Source organism: Rosa rugosa, chromosome 2 (assembly GCF_958449725.1).
Source record: "Rosa rugosa chromosome 2, drRosRugo1.1, whole genome shotgun sequence".
Classification (NCBI taxonomy): domain Eukaryota; kingdom Viridiplantae; phylum Streptophyta; class Magnoliopsida; order Rosales; family Rosaceae; genus Rosa; species Rosa rugosa.
Window position 1 is genome coordinate 30,474,604 of NC_084821.1, and position 12,838 is coordinate 30,487,441.

The window sequence follows — 12,838 nt, forward strand, 5'->3', positions numbered from 1 at the left end:
AAAGCATAAAATAAAGAAGTAGGGAGGAAAAAGAGCAAATCTGCGTTGAAGGCTCCTCCACAGCTACTTCTGAATTGGGTTGCCTCCCAAGCAGCGCTTAATGTTTATAGTCTTTCAGCCTAGACTTGTACCTCCATTTAATCCTCAAGAGGTGGAACGTTTTGGAGGGGTACTTCCTCCACTTCGTGTTCCACAAAGGCCTCATAGTAAGGCTTCAAGCGATGGCCATTCACTTTGAACTCGTTACCTGTTTGTTCACTCTTTATCTGCACAGCTCCATGAGAAAACACATTAGTGATAACAAAAGGTCCAATCCAACGAGAACGAAGTTTACCTGGGAAGAGTTTTAGACGAGAATGGAAGAGAAGAACTTTTTGACCCACAACAAAAGTCTTCCTTCGAATCATTTTATCATGGAATGCCTTAGTCTTTTCTTTATAGATGTTGGCACTTTCGAAAGCATCATTCCTAATCTCCTCTAACTCTTGCAACTGCAGCTTCCTATGAAGCCCAGCTTCATCAATATCCATGTTAAACTGCTTCACAGCCCACCAAGCTTTGTGCTCTAACTCCACAGGTAAATGGCAAGGTTTGCCATAGACAATACGATATGGGGACATACCTATGGGAGTCTTGTATGCAGTTCTGTAGGCCCACAAAGCATCCTCCAAGCGGAGGGACCAATCCTTCCTATTGGGGTTCACAGTCTTTTCCAATATCCCCTTGATCTGACGATTTGAGACCTCAGCCTGCCCACTAGTTTGGGGGTGATAAGGTGTAGAAACCTTATGTGTAACATCATATTTCTTCAACAAGGCCTCAATCGTCCGATTGCAAAAATGGGATCCACCATCACTAATGAGAACTCTAGGCATTCCAAACCTGCTAAAGATGTTAGACTTGATAAAATCTGCAACAACCTTAGAGTCATTAGTTCTAGTGGCCTTTGCTTCCACCCATTTGGAAACATAGTCCACTGCAAGTAAGATATATAGAAACCCAAAAGATGAAGGGAAAGGTCCCATGAAATCTATGCCCCAGACATCAAATATTTCAACAGTTATGATATTGGACAATGGCATTTGATCTCTAGAACTTAGATTTCCGGTTCGTTGGCATCTATCACAAGTTAAACAATATGCATGTGCATCCTTAAATAACGTTGGCCAAAAGAACCCAGACTCTAACACCTTAAAAGCAGTCTTTTTAGACCCAAAGTGACCCCCACATGCTTTAGAATGGCAAAACGAAAGTATGGCATTATGTTCATGTTCAGGCACACATCTCCTAATCAGTTGATCAGAGCAATATTTCCACAAATAAGGTTCATCCCAAACATATTGCTTAACAGTTTTCTTAAGCCTATCTCTATGAGCACGTGACATGGTATCAGGAATCTTCCTAGAAACAATATAGTTCACAATATCAGCATACCATGGTTCACTTACCTGAAGTCCAAAAAGCTGCTCATCTGGAAACGTCTCCACCAGAGGGAGAGGGTCTTCTGCATGTACCAAACGACTCAAGTGGTCAGCTACCACGTTTTCACTACCCTTCTTGTCCTTGATGTCAACGTCAAACTCTTGCAAGAGTAGGACCCATCTGATAAGCCTTGGTTTCGCCTCCTTCTTGGTCATCAAGTACTTCAAAGCTGCATGGTCAGTATAAATAATTACCTTGGTACCAAGTAAGTAGGAACGAAACTTTTCAAGGGCAAAAACAACTGCAAGGAGCTCTTTCTCTGTGGTGGAATAATTCATTTGTGCATCATTCAGAGTCCTTGAGGCGTAGTAGATGGCATAGGGTCGTTTGTCCTTCCTTTGCCCCAAAACAGCTCCAACTGCATAGTCAGAGGCATCACACATCAACTCAAAGGGCAAGGACCAATCTGGAGGTAGCATGATGGGGGCTGACGTCAACAACTCCTTAAGCTTGTCAAAAGCAGCTTGACATTCCTTGTCAAAGTGAAAGGGCACATCCTTCTGGAGCAGTTGACATAGAGGTCTCGAAATCTTGGAGAAGTCCTTAATAAACCTCCTATAAAAACCTGCATGGCCAAGGAAAGAACGAATCTCTCTCACAGAAGTGGGAGAGGGTAAGTAACGCACAATGTCAACCTTGGCCTTATCGACCTCTATTCCCCTAGCAGAGACAATATGTCCTAAAACTATTCCTTGCTTAACCATAAAATGGCATTTCTCCCAATTAAGTACAAGGTTAGTTTCCATGCAACGTTTGAGAATTATTTCCAGATTATTAAGACAATCATCAAAATTCTTTCCAAAGACTGAAAAGTCATCCATAAATACCTCTATGATTTTCTCAATATAATCTGAAAAGATACTTACCATACACCTCTGAAAGGTACCTGGAGCGTTGCAAAGGCCAAAGGGCATACGTCTATAGGCAAACGTCCCAAAGGGGCAAGTGAAGGTTGTCTTCTCTTGATCTTCATTGGCTATGGCAATCTGATTGTAGCCTGAGTAGCCATCCAAGAAGCAGTAGTAGTCATGTCCAGCTAGGCGCTCAAGCATCTGATCAATGAATGGAAGAGGAAAGTGATCTTTCCTTGTTGTTGCGTTGAGCTTCCTATAATCAATGCACACTCGGTGACCTGTGACTGTCCTTTGGGGCACCAGTTCGTTCTCAGCATTCTTCACCACAGTTACCCCAGATTTCTTGGGCACAACCTGAACTGGAGAGACCCACTTGGAGTCTGAAATGGGGTAGATCACCCCACAATCTAGGAGTTTGATAACCTCCTTCTTCACAACTTCCATCATTGGAGGGTTGAGACGACGTTGAGCCTCTCTTGTGGGTTTAGACCCCTCCTCTAGAAGTATCCTATGGACGCAAGTTGTAGGACTAATTCCCTTGATGTCCGCCAATGTCCATCCTATGGCGGTCTTGTGTTGCTTCAGCATCTCCACCAACTTCTCTTCTTGTGGAGTCGTAAGCGCAGAGGACACTATCACTGGTAAGGTCTCCTTGTCTCCTAAGTAGACATACTTCAAATGGTCTGGAAGAGGTTTAAGCTCAAGTTCTGGGGCCTGGACCACTGAAGGTAAAGTCTTGTTAGTAGATAACTGAATGGACAAAGGAGAATTAGACTTACCTATATAAGGGGATGCTTCAAGGAAGGAGACGTTTTCAATTATCTTTCCTTCACAAGTGTCCTTCAATTCCTCCTTTGAGATAATGGCACCACCTTTTGTGTACCCTACTCCTTGTTCGAGGGTTGTGGCTAGGGTATCCTCATTCATGGCCTCAAACATTTTCTGGGCAAGGTCATCCAAAATATCAATAGAATAACAGTCATTTATATCAAGAGGATACCTCATGGCTTCAAAAATGTTGAAGCCAATAACGTCACCATCAAACTCCATGGTGAGAGAACCTGCATACACATCTATCTTTGTCCTAGCTGTCCTTAAGAAAGGACGTCCCAAAAGCAAAGGAGTGGAACTCACAGGGGAATCCTCCATTTCTAACACATAAAAATCAGCTGGGAAGATAAGATGGTTAACCTGCACAAGCACATCCTCCAACAAACCTCTAGGGTATGCATTGGATCTGTCAGCTAACTGAATGATAACATTATCAGATTTAAGTTCCCCTAGACCTAGGGTTTCATAAACAGAGTAGGGCATAACATTAACAGATGCACCTAGATCTAGCATGGCATTCTTAAATCTGGAGTTACCAATAGTACATGGAATAGTAAAGCTTCCAGGATCCTTACACTTTGGAGGAATCTTCCTCTGAATCAAGGCAGAAACGTTCTCACTTACCTTTACCACCTCCTTTTCACGGTTCACTCTCCTAGTAGTGCAAAGCTCTTTAAGGAACTTGGCATACTTCGGGACTTGCTTGATGGCCTCTAGGAGGGGTAAGTTTACTTGCACCTTCTTGAAAGTTTCCAAGATAGCTTGGTCACTCTCATCCTTCTTAGATTTGGCAAACCTGCGTGGGAAGGGTATGCAAGAAGAAGAAGGGTTAGTGATAACCGAATTGGATAAGTTAGAATTAATACCTTGAATATCCGGGTTTGCCTTTGGTGGTGAGGACGCCTTGAGTTCTTCCTTGGACGTTGCAGGGTCCTTTTCAATACCCAACTTTGTGGGTTCATGGCCTTCCTCAATCTCTATGCTTACTTGGGCCTTTTTGGGTTGCTTGGGTTGATCCAGAAATGGCCTTCCACTCCTTGTAGTCACAACTGATGCATTCTCCACATTACCCTTAGGATTAGGTATTGTGACACTAGGGAGCTTCCCATTCTCATGAATCTTGCTCATGAAATCCACAACTTGGCCCATCTGCTTCTTGAGTTCTGCAATGTCCTTAGTATGGGTCTGTTGCCCTTGGATCAAAGCCTGAGTAGAGTTTGTCAAGGCTTGTGTAGAAGCAGTCAAGGCTTCCAACGTCTTATCATAATGGGAATTGGAATTCCCAGAGTTCTGTTGAGGAGGAGGCATGTAAGGAGCTTGAGGACGTTGAAAAGTAGGCCCTTGAGGACGTTGAAAGTTCCCACCAAGAGGATTCTGAACATTGTCATTGTTGGTCCACTTGAAGTTGGGATGGTCCCTCCATCCTGGGTTATAAGTATTGGAATACGGGTCATGTCTAGGACGTTGAGGTCCTCCCTGATATCCTCCTTGATATCCTCCAATAGCATTAGCAGATTCCCATCCTCCATGTTCATTGAGTTGAGGGCATTGATCAGTAACATGCCCTTGCATAGAGCATACCCCACAAGCTATGGATGCACTAGGTCCCTTGGAACTTATGACTTGGTTCATGAGCAAGGTGAGCTTATTCAGTTGATCCTCAATGGCATTGTTCCTACCCACTTCATGTACCTTTCGAATGGAGTGCCCTACACCCTCGTATTGTTGACTGTTGAGGGCACGATTCTCAATAAGTTCCTTTCCCTCTGCAGGTGACTTGTCCACAAAAGCTCCTCCAGCTGCAGCATCAAGCATTTGCCTCTCTAAGGGTAAGAGTCCCTCATAGAAGCATGTCAGTAGGGTCTCATCCTTCATCTGATGTTGAGGACATTGAGCAAGTAAGGAGTTGAACCTCTCATAATAGGCAGAATAGGACTCATCTGGAGCTTGTTCAATTCCACTAAGCTTCTTCCTGAGTGTGATGACCTTGGAAGCTGGGAAGTATCGTTCCAAGAAGGCCTTCCTCATAGTGTCCCAAGAGGTGATACGTCCAGCAGGAATCTCATATAGCCAATCTTTGGCTCTGTCAGCTAAGGAAAATGGAAATGCTTTCATCCTTAGAATGTTCTCATCTGCTCCTTGTGGTTGCATATTAGAACACACAACCTGAAATGCCCTAAGATGCTTGTTGGCGTCCTCCATAGGAAGCCCATGAAACTTAGGGAGTTGGTGCAATAATCCACTCTTCAGCTCAAACTCTGCATTCCTTCCTGCAGCAGGGGCAGGGTACACAATACCTATAGGGGGTCCTCCCTCAACTGTTGCTGTGGATAGTTCCCTAATGGATGCCATTCTCTCTTCTTGAACTTCTTCAGGTGGTGGTGTAAGTGGTGGTGAAGGTGAAAGAGGGGAAGTAATTTGTGGTGATGGTAAGTTAGGTGAAATCAAAGGTGATGGTGAAAGTGGTGGAGATGGAGTTGGTGTAGGTGATGTGGATTCCTCTGAAGGATCTAAGATTCTTTTCCCTTGCTCGTTGAATGTATATGGCTTGAATTGCAAGGGAGAAGGTCTTCTGTACTCAAGTTGTGGAGGATTCTTCAAACGAGCAAGTCTTTCTTCAATCTCTCGTATGGTAGGGAGTTTAGAGGACTCGGACATTCATGGAATTCCTGAACAACATTAAGATGTACAAAAGTGAGTAACTTACGAAAACAAACAAAATACAAGTTAATATTTTCATACAAAAACGTCACTATTCACAATGCAACAAAAGAGACTTACATTTTGTACAAGTAAGAGAAGTAAAAACAAGGCACTTTACATGTGAAGGGTATGTACAAGTATTTTATTACTATTTTTTTTAGAACTTATAAACATCGTTAATAACTCAATTGATTCCAAGTTGTAAGTCGAGCCCAATAGAAACCACTACTATTGGTGAGCTACGATATAGGGATAGTCGCCTAGACATAAGTCTCTTTCCGTGGTTTCAGAAGGCCAGATAGCCAGATTAAGAGGTAAGTGAGAGGGAGGACTCATTTTGGTGATACTACGGAGGCTACTCCCTCATTGAGGTTTACGCCCCTATTGGCTACTTCCACATTGTGGTTTACGCACAGTCTATAGTATCTCTGAGATCCAATTTGAACCTATCACCCAGGGTCTCAACCTAAGACACCATCTGTAATGCCCCTTACTCAGTTTGGAAAGTACTCATGTGTTAGACTGTTCTCCTAATGCTAATAAAGGCCGCCCTCAACCTCATAAGACCTTAGAAAGGTACCAATGAAGGGTTAAGGCCAATATTAACAAAAGGGCCCTTGTCTACTCATACGATTTTACACACCCACAACAATTAAATAATTAACAATATTCATAATTCAATTTTTATTAAATTTCTTTTCTTTTTTTCTTTACAAGTAAAATTAGACAAAACTTTCACACCAAACAAGTACAAAACGTCACTATTCACAATTTATTTTTTTTTTTTTTTTTTTTTTTTTTTTTTTTTTTTGAATCTTTTATTTACAATTATTTTCAACACTTAGGTACGGGAACAGGGAATCTCGTTGTGCAATGGGGCTGAAACAGCTACCCTTCCAAGATTATGTTTAATCCAATATACCTTAAGTGCCACAACAATTTCTTACATTTTCTTTTTGTTATAAATACTATTGATATCAAATTTAATTCCAAGCGGTAAATCAAGTGGACGTGCGGCCCAAGTATAATCGTCTAGACACAAAGTCCCTCCTACATCCGTTGGGCAACCTTACTGAAATGGCCAGGTAGGGGAGGGCGAACACAAGAGGTAGGATCCATTTTGGCATAGGCTACTCCCTCATTGAGGTTTACGCCCATTTGTAAGCACTTCTGAATCCAGAACCCGTCATGAACGTTGTCCCCTTCCTAGACACCATCTCACATAGGATATTCTTACTAGGATGTAAAAGGTCCTAAGTGTGTTAGACAGTTCAATGAATGTTAATAAAGGCCGCCCTCAACCTTAAGGGACCTGAACTAGGTACCAATAAGGGGTTTAGGCCAATATTAATAAACACGACTTCACCTATTCCTTCTTTAATTTACAACTCACAATTAAACTAGTATTCAACAATATAAATAACAACCTAAGTAATTAATTATCTAATTTTCGACAATTACAAAATTAACAAGCAAAATTTTTTTTTTTTTTTTTTTTTTTTTTTTTTTTTTTTTTTTTCCGATAACAATATAAACAAAACAATTATTCACAATATGGCAAATGATTTTTCAATCCCCGGCAACGGCGCCAAAAATTGATACGCTCAAAGCAAGCGCATAATTTAACCCTGAAATGTCATTAGTAGCATAGAATAAATAGGGATCGTTCTATTCCGGGGATTGAGGGTACACCTGTCATTGTCAAACAATTAAACAATTAAAATTAAAACAAAGTATAATATTTACACATATGCACATTATTTACGAATTAAAAGGGGGTTTTTGATTTTGGTTTTTCTGAAAATTAAACTAAGTTAACAAAATAATTAAAATGCTAAAACATAAAAATACAAATGGAATGCAAGAACAAAGATCAAATGGAAACCCATGATTAAAGTTGATTCAAGTTCATCATTGTTCATCATAGTCATGCAAGAGGAATTGATCATGTGAAACGTTCAAAGCAAACAATTTCCCATATTTTACTTTCAATGCTAATTAATCTAAGTGAAAGCACATAGACTAATCCTATCAAACATGCATTCAAGCCCTAGAAAGCTAGTCAATCATACATGTTTAACGCATTAAGCATCTAGAAAGGCTATCAATTCAAATGTGCAACTTAGTATGAAAAAGTCCACCTAATTGCAATCTTCTTTGATTAAATTCGGTTTTTGTACAAAACCTTTACTACTTATTGATTCAAGAACACAAAACCAAAAAGTTGATTCATGTTCTTAAATTCGTAGCACCAATTATATAAAAACCCTAAAAGTTTCGAACCCTTTAAGATTAACATACAAAAGATTTCTATCATGCAAATTTAATCAAACACTCACACATAAGCAACCATAATTCGCAAGGTATGAATCTGAAAATTAACTATTAATCATAAAATTTCAGAAAACAATACTTGTTCAAACATATGTGTCAACTAAGGCATAACCAACGAAAATACAAACAAAGTTACAAGGAAGAATCGAATTACACCAAGAGATGGAGATGGTGATGAACGAAAAGGTGATGTGATCTCTTGAATTTCGAAAGCAATCTTCAAGGTGGAGGATGGATGGTGTTCACGGCTTGTCTTCTTCTTCCTTGGCCTTGCTTGCACTTCGTGGTTGCCTTAGAGGATGGAGAAGAGCACGGCTAGGCTAGAGAGCTTTTCTGAATTTTTTCTAAAGTTGTAAAACACAAAGCAAAGGAACCCTTGACGTTGAGAATGTGTGAGAATATATATTGGACGCCTCCTTGCTCTCCAAGCCGTGTAAACCTCTTAATATCCCAAGGAATTAATCTGAAAATGCCACATAATTTCCTCCAATAATAGCTTGCCAAATAAGCCCTATGACATGGTTCAACCAATCACAAAACTCCATTTTAATTCCCTAATATTTTGGCCGAAATATATAAAGATATATTCTGATTTTGTAGTTCAATTTCGGCCAAACTTCCTTAGAGAAAATAGGGAACGAACCTAGACTCCTTTTTGGCCGTTTCTTGGTCTCCACACTTTGGCTTTCCTTAAAACTCTCCCCTAGAATCTCTCTTTGCCGAATTCTCTAGGGTTTCTTCATGAATATCACGGCAATTCCTCCTTTTCCTCTTGGCTTGGACGGCAAAAGATATTCTAGGGTTGATCTCTTGATGTATTTCCATAAAAATAACCCTAGAAAATCTCCCTAGAATATCTCCTTTTAATTTCTGATTTTTGGACGCCAACTCCTTGTTTCTCTCTTCATTTTGGACGGCAAAACTCTCCTAGGGTTTCTTCATGCGTCACAAACCCTAATCTCTTGGGCCATGATGGGCCATGATCCATTTTGCCGAAAATTCAAAGTGCTCTTGGGCTTCGTTGCTTCATCTTCAAGCCTTCTTCTTTTCCAACGCAAAACACTTCATTTTCTTCATTTCTTTTCATAGTTGCGTTGGAAACTTCATTGGTAAGCTCTCCTCCATTTCGCAGGGTTTCCTGGTTGCACTAGGAAAGCTTGTTTCTTCATTTCTGCTCAAATGTGTGGACCGTTTTCTCTCATATTTGTTTGTCTTGATGTTCGCAGGCTCCTCCTTCCATTCGTGCGTTCATTTCCACTTTTTAGCTCGGAGGTCCTGAAAATAGAAACTAGTATGAGAAATAGAAACTTTCCTAATTTGAAAAATAGAAACTTACTAAAAATGAAAAATAGAAAGTTACTAAAAATGAAAAAAAATAGAAACTTGCCAGAAATGAGAAATGAAAACTACAAGAATAGAAACTTTCTAAAAATGGAAAATAGAAACTAAGAAAAATGGAAACTTTCTACAAATAGGAACTTTCCCAATCAAAGAATGGAAACTTTCCTAAACAGAGTTTTACTAAGGAAATGACGCAAGAAATGTAAGGAAATGCAGTTAAAACGTCGCATTAAAATGCTCCTATCAACCTGCATTTGAAATATGTTGGATTAAGTGCGTTGCTTGATCAACTGTGTAAAGGGAAGTCATATAAGGGACATTGGGCGCTTGTAACTTTGTTTCTTGGTTGATATCGTTCCATGGTAATTAACAAGATTAAGGGATGCATGAATGGATTGATCTTGAATTGTTCTTGATAAATTGTTTTCCAAAAGTTCTTCTTTTCCCACCTTTGTATAGAAAACGTTTTATTCTTTTATTTATTTTCTGAAAATTTATACTTCAATCTTCAAAAACCCCCCTATCTTTTATGTTATGTGTTTTTGTATATTTGTAAATAATTAAAATTAACTTAGAGTTTTTAGGTAGCATGTTAATATAAATAATAAATAAAATAAAAAGTGTTTTAAAATTCGTGAATAGTAACTCCATGAATAGTAAATATGTGTTGGTGTTTTCTAGGATTTATTTTGGTGGTTTTTAGGAAATTGTCTTGTGTTTTTTAGGGATTGCTAAAAAATAGGGATTTCTTTGGTGTTTTTTAGGAATTGTGTTTCTTAGGGATTTTTGGTGGTGTTCTTTAGGGATAATTTGTTTCCTTGTTGTATATGGATTCCCTATGTGATATGGATTTGTAATTGTGTATAAATAGGAGTAGGATTTCCAAAACCCATTCTAACTTGGTTTTCTTTGTTTGTTTAAATTTGTGTGAGTATATATATGTGATTTCGTTGCTTTCTTTGTTCATTGTCTTCTAATTTCGTATGTTAAATGTAAGTGCTCTCTCTCTAACTCTTGTTGTTCTAATTTTATGCATGCTTGTAACTTGTAAAATATTTTCGTAGAACTTGTAAAACTTGTATGTTTGTTCTTTAATTTTCGTAAATTGTATATTCTTTTCTTTAATTTGTTTCTCACATGTTAGCACCCTCAATCCCCGGTTTTGAACGATACCCTATTTGCTCTATACTAACGATGATATTTTTCAGGGTTTAAATTGACGATGCTTTTGCACGTATCAATTTTTGGCGCCGTTGCCGGGGATTGAAAAGTCTTCATGTGATGAAAACGCCACTAAGGTATGATTTTGGTAAGGGATTATGAACTATTATGGAATAGGTGAAGTCTCTTTTGTTGACAATAGCCTTAACCCCTTATTAGCACCTAATTTAGGTCTCTTAAGGTTGTGGGCGGCTTTTGTTAACACTTGAAAAAATGTCTTGCACTTAATTTTTTTCCCTTATCCTAGTAAGTATAGCCTATGTGAGATAGTGACTAGGAAGGGGACAACGTTCATGACGGGTTTTGAAATCAGAAAGGCAATCAAACGAGCGTAAACCACTATGTGGGAGTAGCTTGTGCCAAAATGGTTTCTACCTCTCGTGCTCGTCCTCCCCCGCACTGGCCATTTCAGTAAGGTTGCCCAAAGGATTTGCGAAGAAATATGTGTGGAGGCAAGGACTTGGGCCGCACGTCCAAAACAATAGTTCATGATGTTTTATTAAAGTCATATACTTAGACAATTTTCGCATAAATTGGTTTTGGTAAGAAGAAAGTAAGTCATAACGGAATAGGTGAGAGTTCTTTTATTAATACTTGTCAATCAACCTTCTTTATCAAGTAGGCGCACCTTAGTAGCACAAAGTGTCTCGGTTGATTGGATACGAGAAGTGCTGACAAAGGGTCTCGTCCCCTGTCAATCAAGTGAGCTGAGCTCCGCCAAAATCGTTCCTCTACTACCTGGCTCTGTGTGAAAAGAGTTACCAAAAGATTTAGGAGGGGAGACTTGTATTAACATTAGAATCTCTGGGCCGCACGTCTAAACTTTGACTTACAAGATCTCTTATTGAAGTTGATTAATTCGAAAATTGTAGAAGATTGTAACTAATGACTAAAATTTTCGTTGGCCATGTGTATGAATGTATATATATGATGTTTTAAGCCTTACTATGAGGCGTTTGTGGAGCACAATGTGGAGGATGTACCCCTCCAAGAGGCGCCACAACCAGAGGAGTAAATGGAGGTACAAGTCTAGGCTGAAAGACTTTAAACATTAAGCGCTGCTTGGGAGGCAACCCATTTCAACCGTAGCTGTGGAGGAGCCATCAACGCAGATTTGCTTTCTTGAACTCTTCCATCTCTTTTATTTTCGTTATTTTGTTTTGTTTTTAGGTTTCTTTGCGTTAACTATTCTTCTATGCTTGATTTATGCTTTGCATGCTTTATACTTGTTTATACATTGAGGACAATGTATGATTTAAGTGTGGGGGAAGGGTTTAACGTTTCACTTTGTTTTTAGATAGCTAGTTTTGTGGTCTTAAAAAAAAAAAAAAAAAAATTATTTTCGTCACTTTATTAATAATAAAAAAAAATCGTCACTGTTTAAAAAAAAAAAAAAAAAAAAAAATTTAAAAAAAAATCTTTTTGTTTTTTGTTTTGTTTTGTTGTGTGATTGAGTCTTAGGATGCCCTTTTAACTGTCTAGGATGAACTTATATCTCTGAAATTAAGGCTAAAAGAGGATCACAAGATTGAGATAATGTTTGATGATATTCTTTGGTTAATTATGATTTATGAAAAGCATATGAATGTGTAGTAGATATGGTGCATGCGTAACTTTGGTACAGAATATGAACATGTGGAAGATAAGTTATGATTCATAATAACCCTTTGTGAGAATTTGAGCCATGTGCCCTTTCTTTGTGAGTGATTAATGAAAAAAAATGAATTATACTCTAATTTTCTTGGCGATGATTTTGATGATCTCATTATTCTTTCACCTTGATTGACTACATGCCATAGCTCTTTAATGGACTAGAGAATGCTAGAATTCACTGTTATGCTTGTTGAGACGTTTATGATCAATATATGGCCCTGATTCTGGAAAGGATAAAGGTACTTACTTAGGATTTTACCACCATTGCCAAATAAAGCCTGTGTCCCTATTTGTGCCCGTCGTGGGACTCCCTTAGTTTAACCATTTTGAGCCTACATTGAACCTTTTCTTTCATCACCCTCAAAATTCCTTAACCCTTAACCCTAGTATAGTTACATCCTTACCCTTTGTTCTAAAGA